Source organism: Diabrotica virgifera, chromosome 6 (assembly GCF_917563875.1).
Source record: "Diabrotica virgifera virgifera chromosome 6, PGI_DIABVI_V3a".
NCBI lineage: Eukaryota > Metazoa > Arthropoda > Insecta > Coleoptera > Chrysomelidae > Diabrotica > Diabrotica virgifera.
In genome coordinates this window covers 2,459,862-2,472,440 of record NC_065448.1, presented here as the reverse complement: position 1 = coordinate 2,472,440, position 12,579 = coordinate 2,459,862, and positions in this window count along the sequence as shown.

Genomic DNA, 12,579 nt, shown 5'->3' with positions numbered 1-12,579 from the left:
TACTCAAATTTTTCTTGTAAGCCGGATTTAAAGGATTTTGTAAGAACCTCCGCCATTTTTTAAATAATATGAATTATTTCATAATTTTCTTGAATGTTTTATTTTATAATTTTCTTGAAAGTTTATTTTATTTGAAGCAGCATTTTATTCTATAGCAGTGTGAAGAATTATTCCGCGGTTGATGTAAAAAACAAATCTTCTTCTTTACGTGCCGTCCGTTGCGGACGTCGGCTATCATCATAGCAATTTTAATTTTGTTTGCGGCGATTCTGAATAACTCGATCGATGTTAGTCCAAACCATTGACGTAAGTTATGAAGCCATGAGTGTCTTCTTATTCCGGGTCCGCGTTTGCTTTCTATTTTACCCTCTATTATCAGTTGGAGTATATGATATTTATCATGTCTTTTAATATGACCGAGGTATTCAAGTTTCCGTTTCTTAATTGTGAAAGAGATTTCTTTTTGTTTTCCCATTCGGCGCAATACCTCTACGTTGGTGGTGTGAGTCGTCCAGGATATTTTGAGGATACGTCGATACACCCACATTTCGAATGCCTCCAGCTTCCTCATTACTGATTCCGTTAGTGTCCATGCCTCTGCACCATACAGCAAGACTGTATGGTGTAATGGGTGAATATATTTCTCATGTTGTTAAAATGTTGTTCTGACCTTTTCAATTCTAGATCGTATTTCGGTTGTTTGATCCCATTTCGAGGTGACGACTGTTCCAAGGTATATATACGAGTCAACGTGTTCAATTAATTAGTTTTTTATTTTCAATTATCTGGCAGGTTTTTCAGTTTTGGTGACCAGCATCCATTTTGTTTTATTTATGTTGAAGTTAAGTCCTCTTTCTTCACTCGCTCTTTGTGCCCTGTCCATAAGATACTGAAGTTCATCGATACTACTGGCAAATACGACTGTATCGTCCGCATATCGGATGTTATTTGTCAATTCTCCATTGATTTTTATGCCCTCGTTTGTTTCATCCAGTGCTTTTTTAAACATTTGTTCGGAGTAAATATTAAAAAGGAGAGGGGAGAGAACACATCCCTGACGCACACCTTTTCTGATATCAATGCTCTCTGTTGACCCATTGCCGACTTTTACCCTGGTTGTCTGATTCCAGTAGAGACTTGTCACAATTCGGATGTCCTTATCGTCAATTCCTATGTTTTGTAGAATTTCAATTATAGTTGGTCATGTCTTACATCGTCAAAGACCTTCGAGTAATCTACAAAGCACATGTAGACATCCTTGTTCATATCTCTACACCTCTGTACTAATACTTGCAGACAAAACACTGCCTCCCTTGTGCCCAAAGCGTTCCTAAAACCAAATTGTGACTCGTTGATTTCCGCTTCACACTTGTAGATTCTGTTATATGATTTTGGTGAAGAATTTGGTGATATATGATAAAACACAAATACAGTAAAATAAGACAAATTCATATTAGTGCAGTCACTGAAGGTGGATATGAGCTATTACCTCCGATTTCGTTGAACCTCCATAGATTTGCATGAAAATTGGTGACTCGTTAGAGGATATCTCAAGGAACAAAGGTGACATGGATGCCACCCCTTCTCGGGGGTGAAAATTATTTTATTGAATATAACCTCATAATTCGAAGAAGGGACAAATTCTAAGCAAAATTTGTTATATAAAGTTATTAAAAGAATTCAAAACTTTTGAGTTATTGAAGATCAAAGATTTTAATTTTTCTTGAGACAAATGCATGTTTTTATCCGATTTTTCATCAATAACTCAAAAACTATAAGTTTTTACAAAAAAATTATTATTACCAAAATTGAAGCTAATAAAAAACGAATTAAACTCTTTACAAGAAGAACGATTTAATGTTAACTAAAAGTGAGTTATAGGTAATTGAATATATATTTTTTTCGGCGAGTAAAAAAATCTAAGTAATCAAGCTGAACTACCGGGAAAATGATGCATTTTATAACATAAACTTATTAAACTTATTATTATTCCCATTGATTGTATTAAACATTTGTCAAAGTACTTAAATATATCTATCAAATGAGCCCCCGAACATGTAGATAGTATTAAAATGTATGCACCAAAATTTTTTTACAATTTATTTTTTCAAAATTTTTCCAAAAAATGTTATTGTTTTTTTTTTAATAACTCCGTTTATTTTTAAGATATCAGGTTTATCTAAAAACCGTTTGAAAGTTAAATCCAAGGGCTATTTAACCACGTTGAATGTAATCTTTTAAACCCCTTACTTTCTTAAAAATAAAAGGTTAAATGGCCCTTGTTACATGGTTTTCACAGGAAAATTTAAGATTTAAACGTTTCTATCTCGGTTATTTTTTACCCTATGGAAATAGTAAAACAGGTAAAATATTTGACACAGAAAAACTAAAATTTGGGTATATTTCATTTTTTACGTATATTGAGTATTTTTGGAGTTATTATCAAAAGAATATGAAAATTACCATAATTTTAAAAATTATGGTTTTTTTAAATTATATCTTTTTTCAAAAATATGCATTCTAAACCGGTCAAAATTATTAAAATCATTACTTATGCTAATATAAAGAAGTTCTTGTAAGGATTACTATAAATTTTAATTTTTGTGGAATTATAAATTATAATTATAATTATAATTATAATTATAAATTTAATTCAAAAGAGTTCTTTTATTTTCATCATAAATTGCTTAATTTTGACGACATTAACTTGTTCTGAAGCTCATTTAATAAGTATTCCGAAATACGTTGACAAATGATTAGCAGGTATATTTTATACATTGCATCGTTTTCCCGTTATTTAAGCTTGAATACTTAGATTTGAGTACTCGTCGAAAAAAATACACATTCAATTACCAAAAACTCACTTTGAACTAACATTAGTTTAGTTCTTTAAGTGAGGAATGTATTCAGTTTTTTATTATCATCAATTTCAGTAATAATAACTATTTTGTAAAAGCTTATAGTTTTTGAGTTATACGTGAAAAACCGATTTAAAACATGCATTTTTTTTTAAGAAAAAATATAATCTTTGGTTTTTAATAACTCAAAAAGTGTTGATTTATATTAATAACTTGATATAACAACTTTTGCTTATAATTTGTCCCTCTATCGATTTATGGTATTATTTTTAATAAAATAATTTTCACCCCCGAGAAGGGGTGTCATCCACCCCCAGGGTAAAAGCTAAAGTTGGCATCATGTCACCTTTGTTCCTTGAGGTATCCTCTAATTACTCACCTATTTTCACGAAAATCGATGGAGGTTCAACGAAATCGAAGGTGAAAACCTTCAGTGACTCCACTATATATTGAAAACAAAGGAGAACAGGCATCGGTATGGCATACAGCATGTCAGAGTCTACGTCCTGAAAGATCCACGTCGGCAGTTAAAACCCTTAAATGCTAAAGGGTGGGTAAAAAATGTCCACCTAATGCGTACTCCCTTGTAACATATTTATTACGTGTTTAAATTTTTTTTCAAAATTATTTATTGTTAAAAAGACAGCCCATTATCGAATGTTAATTTGGTTCTACCAATATTTTTGAAAATAAAAGTAGCATCTTGAGTTAAATATGGATGGGCATAAAAAGTACACCCTTGGCAAAACTTATTACTAAAGGTTTCTATATAATTTCTCGTTGGTAGGTATGGAAGGTATGGAAGATAATCCATATAATTATCGATGTTTAATTACATAATCTACATAATTATCCGCCAATGAGAAGGCTGAAAGAAAGAATATGGAGAAAATCGACAAATCTGAATTACTGGTATGTTAATTTTGATGTACATTGTAATTTTGTTGTAAGGTTTGTAAATTGTTTATATTAATATTTTAGAAGATGCTGTGTTTATTAAGCATAAGATTCTTAAGTATAATCCATTTTCAACATCTCTCAATAAATATATTAGCTATTTTCGAGGTGGACATTTTTTATCCACCCTTGGGCGTACATGGAACCTAAAAAAGGTTGGGCGTTTAAGGGTTAAGGGTTAATAAAAAATTTATCGGGACATACTACTCGAATAGAAAATTATTAAGAAGTAAGTGGAGAGACTCTAACAAAGATTAAGAAACCTTGTTTTCTAAAAAAAATATTAAATACATAAAACTATTCTTTTTTTTTTCATTTCCATTTAATTACCAATTCAAGACTATTCCAATTTGCACACCACTGTTTTGTACCCCATTTAAAACGAAAAATCATTAAACACATTGTAGACAGCAGTCGATAATAAAGTGCAATATTCTCTGGCGTTTGGCATCTCCCTCTTGTCCTCTCGCACAGTTAAGGTCTTGGTCTTGGCAGAGTGTTGAGCCTCAAATAGAAGTTCCGAAAATCAAAAGCCACCTGCTGTTTCAAATTAAGTGTACTAACCCACAAAAAATGTTACCTAAATGTGTCCTTGAGACTTTTTGTTTCGCTTGCGATGGTACCATATATATAGGCCAGTTCGATAAATGACCTGAATAGCGTGGAAAATGGTCCAGTAAAGAGTAGTGTTGTAAATTACTGGTTTCCCAATATCGTCAAACAACAAGGAGCAAAAACAATATATTATTTATTAACTAAGGAGGACGCAAAATTCAAAAAAGTACATCAATAATATCAAACAAAAAAAGAATGTGTGTGTACTTTGTACGCACGTAAGAAGTTATACTTCTATTACATATTATGTGATTTTAACGAAATTGATATAATGTTCTTTAAACAGTTTATTTATATTTTATTTAAATATTAAACTAATTTTAATACTTACTACTTTCCAAAAATTTTTATTAAGACAATACCAAAAATTTATTAAAAAAAATAAAAGAATAAAACGCACACAAACACATTGAAAAATGCCACAAAGAAAAAATGATTTCTGAACGATAATAATTGTTGGCAAAAATTTTAAATACGCATTTTCTAAAAAAAAAATTATATAATAAATATACTTACAATCATAAAATGCATAAAAAAATTAAAAAAAAAATAAAAACTTGCATCGGGATTCGAACCCGCGAATTTGGGGACGCTTTGATTCGTAATCGAAGCCTAGACTCACTCATCCAATTACTCATTATTTGTCATGCGGAAAAATAGGTCAACTGAACGTTTTACTGTTTGACAGTTATTCTGAATTTAAATCAAATTATGTAGTTTGATTTTTGTGGAAGAAAATATTAAAATATAACAAAACAGTAAGAAAACAATATATTAGATGAAGATTGGTAGAACTTTGGTTGGTAATCAAATTAAGCATGTAAATCAAAGCATTACATACCTACTAGATAAATAAATCTACGCCAAAAAATCATAATTTAAAAATAAAAATCGGACCTAATTTCGGATTTCTCTCTAAAATCCCCATCCTTGAGAAAATAAATTTATTCCAACCTAATCCAAATATATAATTACAATATGATTATAATAAAAACTACTTACCAAATTAGAATGAGTTTTCCTTGTACAAAATAGTCCAAAATTCCAAAAATATATATGAAAACTATTTAAAAAGGCAGTATAGCTATTAACTAACTTTTGTTTGTTGTTTCTTTTCACACAAATTTCAAAACGCAACAACCATAAATAATCAAACCACAGCTTTGCCACAGCCGACATATTGAATAATTTTTGACATGTCATTTGAACATCCAATCAGAACAAAGTTATAATGCGTATGCGCCAGGATCGTAGGTTTTAACATATAAAAATTTACCCTCATATCGAGCGTAAAGAAGTATAACTTCAAAAAGATAATATAAAACACCTTGTCAAATTAAAATAAAACAAAAATTTTTAGAACAAATATACAGAACATGTAAAAGAAAGAAAAGGGAGACCCTAAAAAAACTAAAAACTATGTAAAAGAAATTTGACAACGTTTTTGGTCATATTTTTGCTGTTGAATCTGATGGAGATATTAGCAAATATTGAAATACATACTGTGATCTACAAATTATTAGCATAGAATCAAACATCATCTATCCGTAAAAAGACAGGAAAGTCAGATATCAAAATCAAATGTGGGGTCCTACAGAAATATACATATACTATAGTGTGACCGAACGTCCCGAAAAACGGGATTGTCGCGTTTTTTAACAATTTGTCCCGGGGTCCCGAAAAAGTCTCTCCTAGACGAAAAAGACGCCTAAATGTTCCGTATTTGTGTTCGGTTGATTTTATGTATCTGACTATATTTTCACTCTTTAATTCTTCTTCAATTTCGGCATTTGTTTTCATTCTTATTTCTTCCTATCGTGTTGCATTGTGGCCCAATATTGTTCTCATTATTTTTCTTTTAAATTTTTCGGTTTTCCCTATTGTTACTCCCAAGTAGCTAAAGGTGGATACAGTTTCAACTTTATGGTTCTGTGTTATTAGATATTTCTGAGTTGTTGTGCTGGTTTATCTCTAGTCCTATTCTCTTCGCTTCCTTATCTAATTTTCCAACTGCTTTATAAGCATAATTTTCGTCTTCGCTATGATGACTAGATCATTGATCCGTAATAATATTTTTGTTTGCAAAGTTTGTCCTCCTTATGATTATTTCAATATCAGATTAAATAGTGTCAGAGAGATAAAGTCACCTAGTCACGTTGTTTCACGCCTTTGTTTACATTGATCTCCTTAAAAGCTGTTCCGTTGAAACTGATCCTTGCTCTGGTGTTCTTTATTCTCACCGATAGCAAATGTCTTAATTTTTCTGGGATTCCAACTTTCTCTAGCTCCTCCATCCGTTTTCTCTGTATTTTTCAATATCCTCCAGCGAAACCAGTCATGTTTTTTTGAAGTTATACTTCTTTACGCGCGATATGAGGGTGAATTTTTATATGTTAAAACCTACGATCCCGGCGCATGCGCATTATAACTTTGTTCTGATTGGATGTTCAAATGACATGTCAAAAATTATCCAATATGGCAGCTGTAGCGCAGCTGTGGTTTGGACGGTTGACGGTTTGGTTATGTATGGTTGTTGCGTTTTAAAATTTGTGGGAAGAGAAACAACAAAGGTTAGTTAATAGTTATACTGCCTTTTTAAATAGTTTTCATATTATATTTTTGAAGTTATACTTCAAAATGTTTTAATTTATGTATGTATCAGTCCAGAAAAGGTGTGGAAAGAATATATTAGTGTTTTTAAATATATTTTTCTACAAACGTGTTAAAAATGTAATTTTTAGGACTCCATAGGAGCGTTAAAAATGCTACTTTAAGGCACTAGTGCTTTAAAAATTTTAAGGCACTGCAGTTAAAGGTGAATTGTCAAATTGTGAAACGTCAAAATATTTATATTTCATTTATTAACATTAATATTAATAATACAACTTGCGCAATTTGAAAAAGGTGGTTTAAAAGGTTTTTTATTATAATTTTGTGTCTTTGGATTTGTCTTCCTTGGGCGTAAAATAATAAAACATCTATTTTTATATTTCACTTGTCACCGTGATGTATAATTATGTATATCTGAAAGGTAAGTAGCATGCGGCTTGATGGCCTTGTTGGTAGAGCATTGGACCAGAGATAAAAAAATCGCGAGATTGCGGGTTCAAATCCCGGACGATTCATATTTTTTTCTTTTTTTTTAATATTTGGCATTGTTAAGTTTTGGTTCATTTTTGGTAATTATTGTTAATTTTTTGTATTGTAACTGTTAAGTAGGTATATTTATGTCGTTGAAATTATATTATAACAGAAGTATAACTTCTTACGTGCGTACAAAGTACACACACATTCTTTTTTTTTTTCTATTTGTTGAGTTGGCCTTGTTTCGCGTTATTTTGTATTCTTCCCTCCTTCCCTGTTTTGTTTTGACGGATTATTGATCCACGTCATTTTGGCGGAGTTTTCTCTCTATTCTCTCTGTTTCGCAGTTTTAATCGTAGGTAAATTACATATTCAAAGGTAAATTGAAAAGGATTTATAGGTCCCAAATTAGTTAAAAGACCATGTTTGGGTACCTACCTTTTTGGGTATCGCCCCAAATTCTTATTGGCAGTGGCGCACCAAGGGGGGATTTTGGAGAGTTAAACCCCTTTCCCCCAGGGCATATGAAAAATGTATAAAGAATAGTAGAAAAATGTAACTTGTCTTTCTTCACAAGCAATACATTTCGGTGCCCAAGAAACCCCCTCCCAGAGAAAAATTCTAGGTGCTACTGCTCCTTGGATTTGTTCCGATTTCTCACGTTTATGATTGGGTCACCATAATATACTATTATCCCTGCTTTTCAATATATATACTACAAGGAAATCTTTCAAGAAGAAGTAGAGAATGTTAAAGTCGGAATTTGAATTAATGGAGAATGTATCTCAAAACATTAGATACACGGACAACATGCTGGTACATATTTGCTAACAGTTTTGAATTAGGAGTTAATGAATAGAATCACAGAAGTAAGTTAGAGATAAAATAATATGGACTTTCACTAAATATTAAGAAAACAAAATATATGATGATCTCTAAGAAGGCACAGCTATTTGGATGAATCAGTGTGAATGGTCAACGAATAGAAAAAATTAAACATTACCTTGGTACGAACGTCAATTAAAATTGAAACCATTCCCTAAATATAGGATATAGGAGAGAGCAAGATCTGCATTTCCAAAAATGGCTAAGTTATTTCAATGTCATAGCAGGGGGGTAAAGTATGCTAAATTTGCAGTCATTCGAGCGTTATGGGGAATAATTGGGTTGTGATTATTAGGTCCTACAATCAAAAAAAGTTAAGTAAAATTTTCCATTTTAACGGACGCTTGTCATTTTTTAATTTAATTTTTCATTTCTAACAATCGTTTTTTCCGATTATAGCACCATCTATCCATAATTCGAAAAAATGTCTCGAATAAAAGTTGCTTATTTGTACGTAAGTAATCCAAATCTGCAATAAAAATTTGGGGGTCCCATTAAATATTTTAAAGTAACCCCCCACCTCACCCTCGTGAGGGGTCGTGTTTGGTACCATTCGATAGATTTTTCAAAAACATTTTGAAAGTGTATTTTACAATTTTTGGATCTGATGTTCATTTTGCGAAATATCGCGGGGGTTGTATTTAAAATTTTAAATTTACCCCCACCCCTCTCCGTGGGGCGTCATGTTTAGTACCATTCGATAGATTTTTGAAAAATATTGAAGACGTATTTTTTAGTTTTTCGATCTGACGTTCATTTCGCGAAATATTCGCTTTTCCTTTGTGAAACTTTTTCACTCGCCCATTTCCTTACGCCCCGCTCAAATCGTCAGATTTTTGAAATATACACTATCTTGCATGTACTTAACTTACCTTATCTTAATCTGACAATTTCGAGCATTTTTAACCATAGATATTTTTTTTCGGCCCCCCCCTTAACGAACCTCCCTGTGTTAAGAGCCAATATATGGTAGAGGTACATCTGCAGGGTACCAGGTTTCTCCCATATGATAATCTGACGCGCTCGAGTAACTGCAAAAATCCCCGCTTGTGCTCCCCTACCATCATGTTTTATCAATACCCACAAAAATCAGGTTACTACGATGTTATATCTTTCCTATACTGTTGTAAGGAGTTGAGTTGTGGACTCTCACAGACGCTACCTGCAAGAAAATTGAGTCTTTTGTTTGGCTTTATCTTCGAATCCTGAAGATATCCTATCGTTAGAAATCAGGACGTTTTATTGAGAATACAAAAGAGATACTATTAACTACAATAAAAACAGTCAAAATCGAATGCCTCGGTCACGTCATGAGAAACAGCGAATGACATGGATTGCTCCAACTACTTTTACAAGGAAGAGTAGACGAAAGCTAGGACTAGAAAGGTAAAGAATTGCCTGGCTGGAGACAGGATTAGCCTGGGCAGCGTGTGGCAAATTAAACTAGGTATTTAAATGGGACCTAACCATATGCCTCAAAAGGAAAATCTTTGACCAGTGTGTATTATCTGTACTCACTTATCTAGCAGAAACACTAACACTCACCAAAAAGTTAGTGAACAAGATTCGCGTGACTCAGAGGGCCGTGGACGTTAGATGTTAGGTGTCTTTCTAAGAGATCGAATCCCAAATAAAGAATAGAATAGAATAGAAATATGCTTTATTGTCATGAAAAATTTAATAATTTTATAGACAAAGCTTACAAGAATCATAAATAAAAACAATAACAAATACAATTTACTAGAATTATACAAATCGTCAATATAAATAAAACATAATAAAGTGAAATAAAAATCAGTAAAATAAAAATCAGTAACAGTCTATTGCAAAATTTAAAAAAAAAATGCAAATTACGTAATCTACCTTAAGAAATTTAATAAATAATTTAATAAGTTATGCTGCTGCATATGACACTCAAATATAGATTAAGATTCTACTTATACATAAGAATACTGTAATTTCTTAGTTATTGGTTAAGAAACTCTGCTATTGAATAATATGGTCTTTCAGATAAATAGGCTTTTGTCATTTTACGGAACTTGGGGAAAGATGTTGCAGATTTAAGTTGTAGAGGGAGATGGTTGTATAGTTTTTTTGCAGAATATAATATAGATTTCTTTACTAACTCACTGGACGGGATCGGTAAATAGATGTCAAAGGTAGAATTTCTGGTGGAATAGTCATGTCTAGGTCTAGCTGGAAAGACATGTAGATGTTTACGAATTAAGCAAACAGTCTCTAAAATATATAAAGAAGGTAGTGTTAGAATTCTGTGATCTTTGAAGTAGCTTCTGCAATGTGTTGTTCTTCTGAGGTCAAACAGATATCTTATTGCTCTTTTTTGTAATTTAAAAATAACATCGGATTGGGCAGCTGTACCAGAACACCAAAAAGGCAGACCATATCGAAGATGGGACTCGAACAATGAAAAGTATGTTATTTTGGAAGAGGCTAAATCCATTTCCTTCGAAACAGATCTTATTGCAAAGCAAGCTGAGGATAGTTTCTTGCTTAACACATCGATATGAATGTTGTTCTGAAACTATTTTCTTGTGGCATTTTTACAATTTTAAATATTTATAATGGGAAATAAGCCACAATATTATTAAAAAATGATTTTTATTAACGTTTCGACGCCCAAATCGGGTGCCGTTGTCAAAATACAAAATACTATTAACATAAACAAAAATGTTGTTGCTTAGTAAAAAAATTCTTCTAATAATTTATTTAATTTGACTCATTTATATCGGCAATTCAGATACATATGATACATTTTAAAGTAGAAGACTTTAAAATGATATTGCCAATATTTATGAGTTGCGTTCCTGGGACGACTTTACTGAAAGATAGTTCATTCGATTACATGAAATCAACCCCAACTCAAGAATATCCGTCACAAAAAAAAATCATAGCATGTGATCTGTCTTTAAAAAAACAACCACGTGCAAGGGTGACATTAAAATTCTCGCGTTAGAGATCTTATAGTAAATCACGAGGGAAAATCAGGAAAAACCTCGTGATACTATCCCGACATCGTAAGTATTTGGTCTTACATTCAATTTGCTCTCAAAATTAATAAAAAAAAATTTTTTATTTAAAAAATAAAAAAAAAATAAAAAAATTAATAAGAAGTCAATAGAAAGAAAATACCACAATTAGTAAGTCAATAGTCGAGTTAGTACATATTTTATATTTTAGTATTACTTATATTTATATCCATGTATTATTGATATTATTTATAATTTAAATAAAATTATAGTAAAGTCAGAATTTGGTATTAATTTTGAGAGTAAATTAAATGTAAGACCAAATACTTACGATGTCCGGATAGTATCACGAGGTTTTTCCTGGTTTTCCCTCGTGATTTACTATGAGATCTCTAACGCGAGAATTTTAATGTCACCCTTGCACGTGGTTGTCTTTTTAAAGACAGATCACATGCTATGATTTTTTTTTGTGACGGATATTCTTGAGTTGGGATTGATTTCATGTAATCGAATGAACTATCTTTCAGTAAAGTCGTCCCAGGAACGCAACTCATAAATATTGGCAATATCATTTTAAAGTCTTCTACTTTAAAATGTATCATATGTATCTGAATTGCCGATATAAATGAGTCAAATTAAATAAATTATTAGAAGAATTTTTTTACTAAGCAACAACATTTTTGTTTATGTTAATAGTATTTTGTATTTTGACAACGGCACCCGATTTGGGCGTCGAAACGTTAATAAAAATCATTTTTTAATAATATTGTGGCTTATTTCCCATTATAAATAGTTAAAATCGATATGAAGGGACCATTTACGGTTGCTATCTAAAAAAATACCAAAAAACTTTACAGAATCAACGATACTGATCTGGCTGTTATGAAGAGGTAAGGGTTGAAGAGTTCCTTTATAGGGTAATGCTACTGTTTTATCTACGTTAAAAGAGAGTAAATTAGAATCGGACCAGGTTTTTATTGTGAGTAGATCAGAAGTTATAGTAGCATAAAGAGTTGCGATATTTGAGTTGCTCCAAGTGATACTGGTATCGTCAGCAAAAAGAAAAAGTTTTCCATCGATTTTTAAACTAGTGATGTCATTAATAAAGATGAGGAAAAGTAGAGGACCCAATACTGAACCTTGTGGTACCGCACATACAACATTTTTGAGACTAGAGTCTGTATCATTTGCTC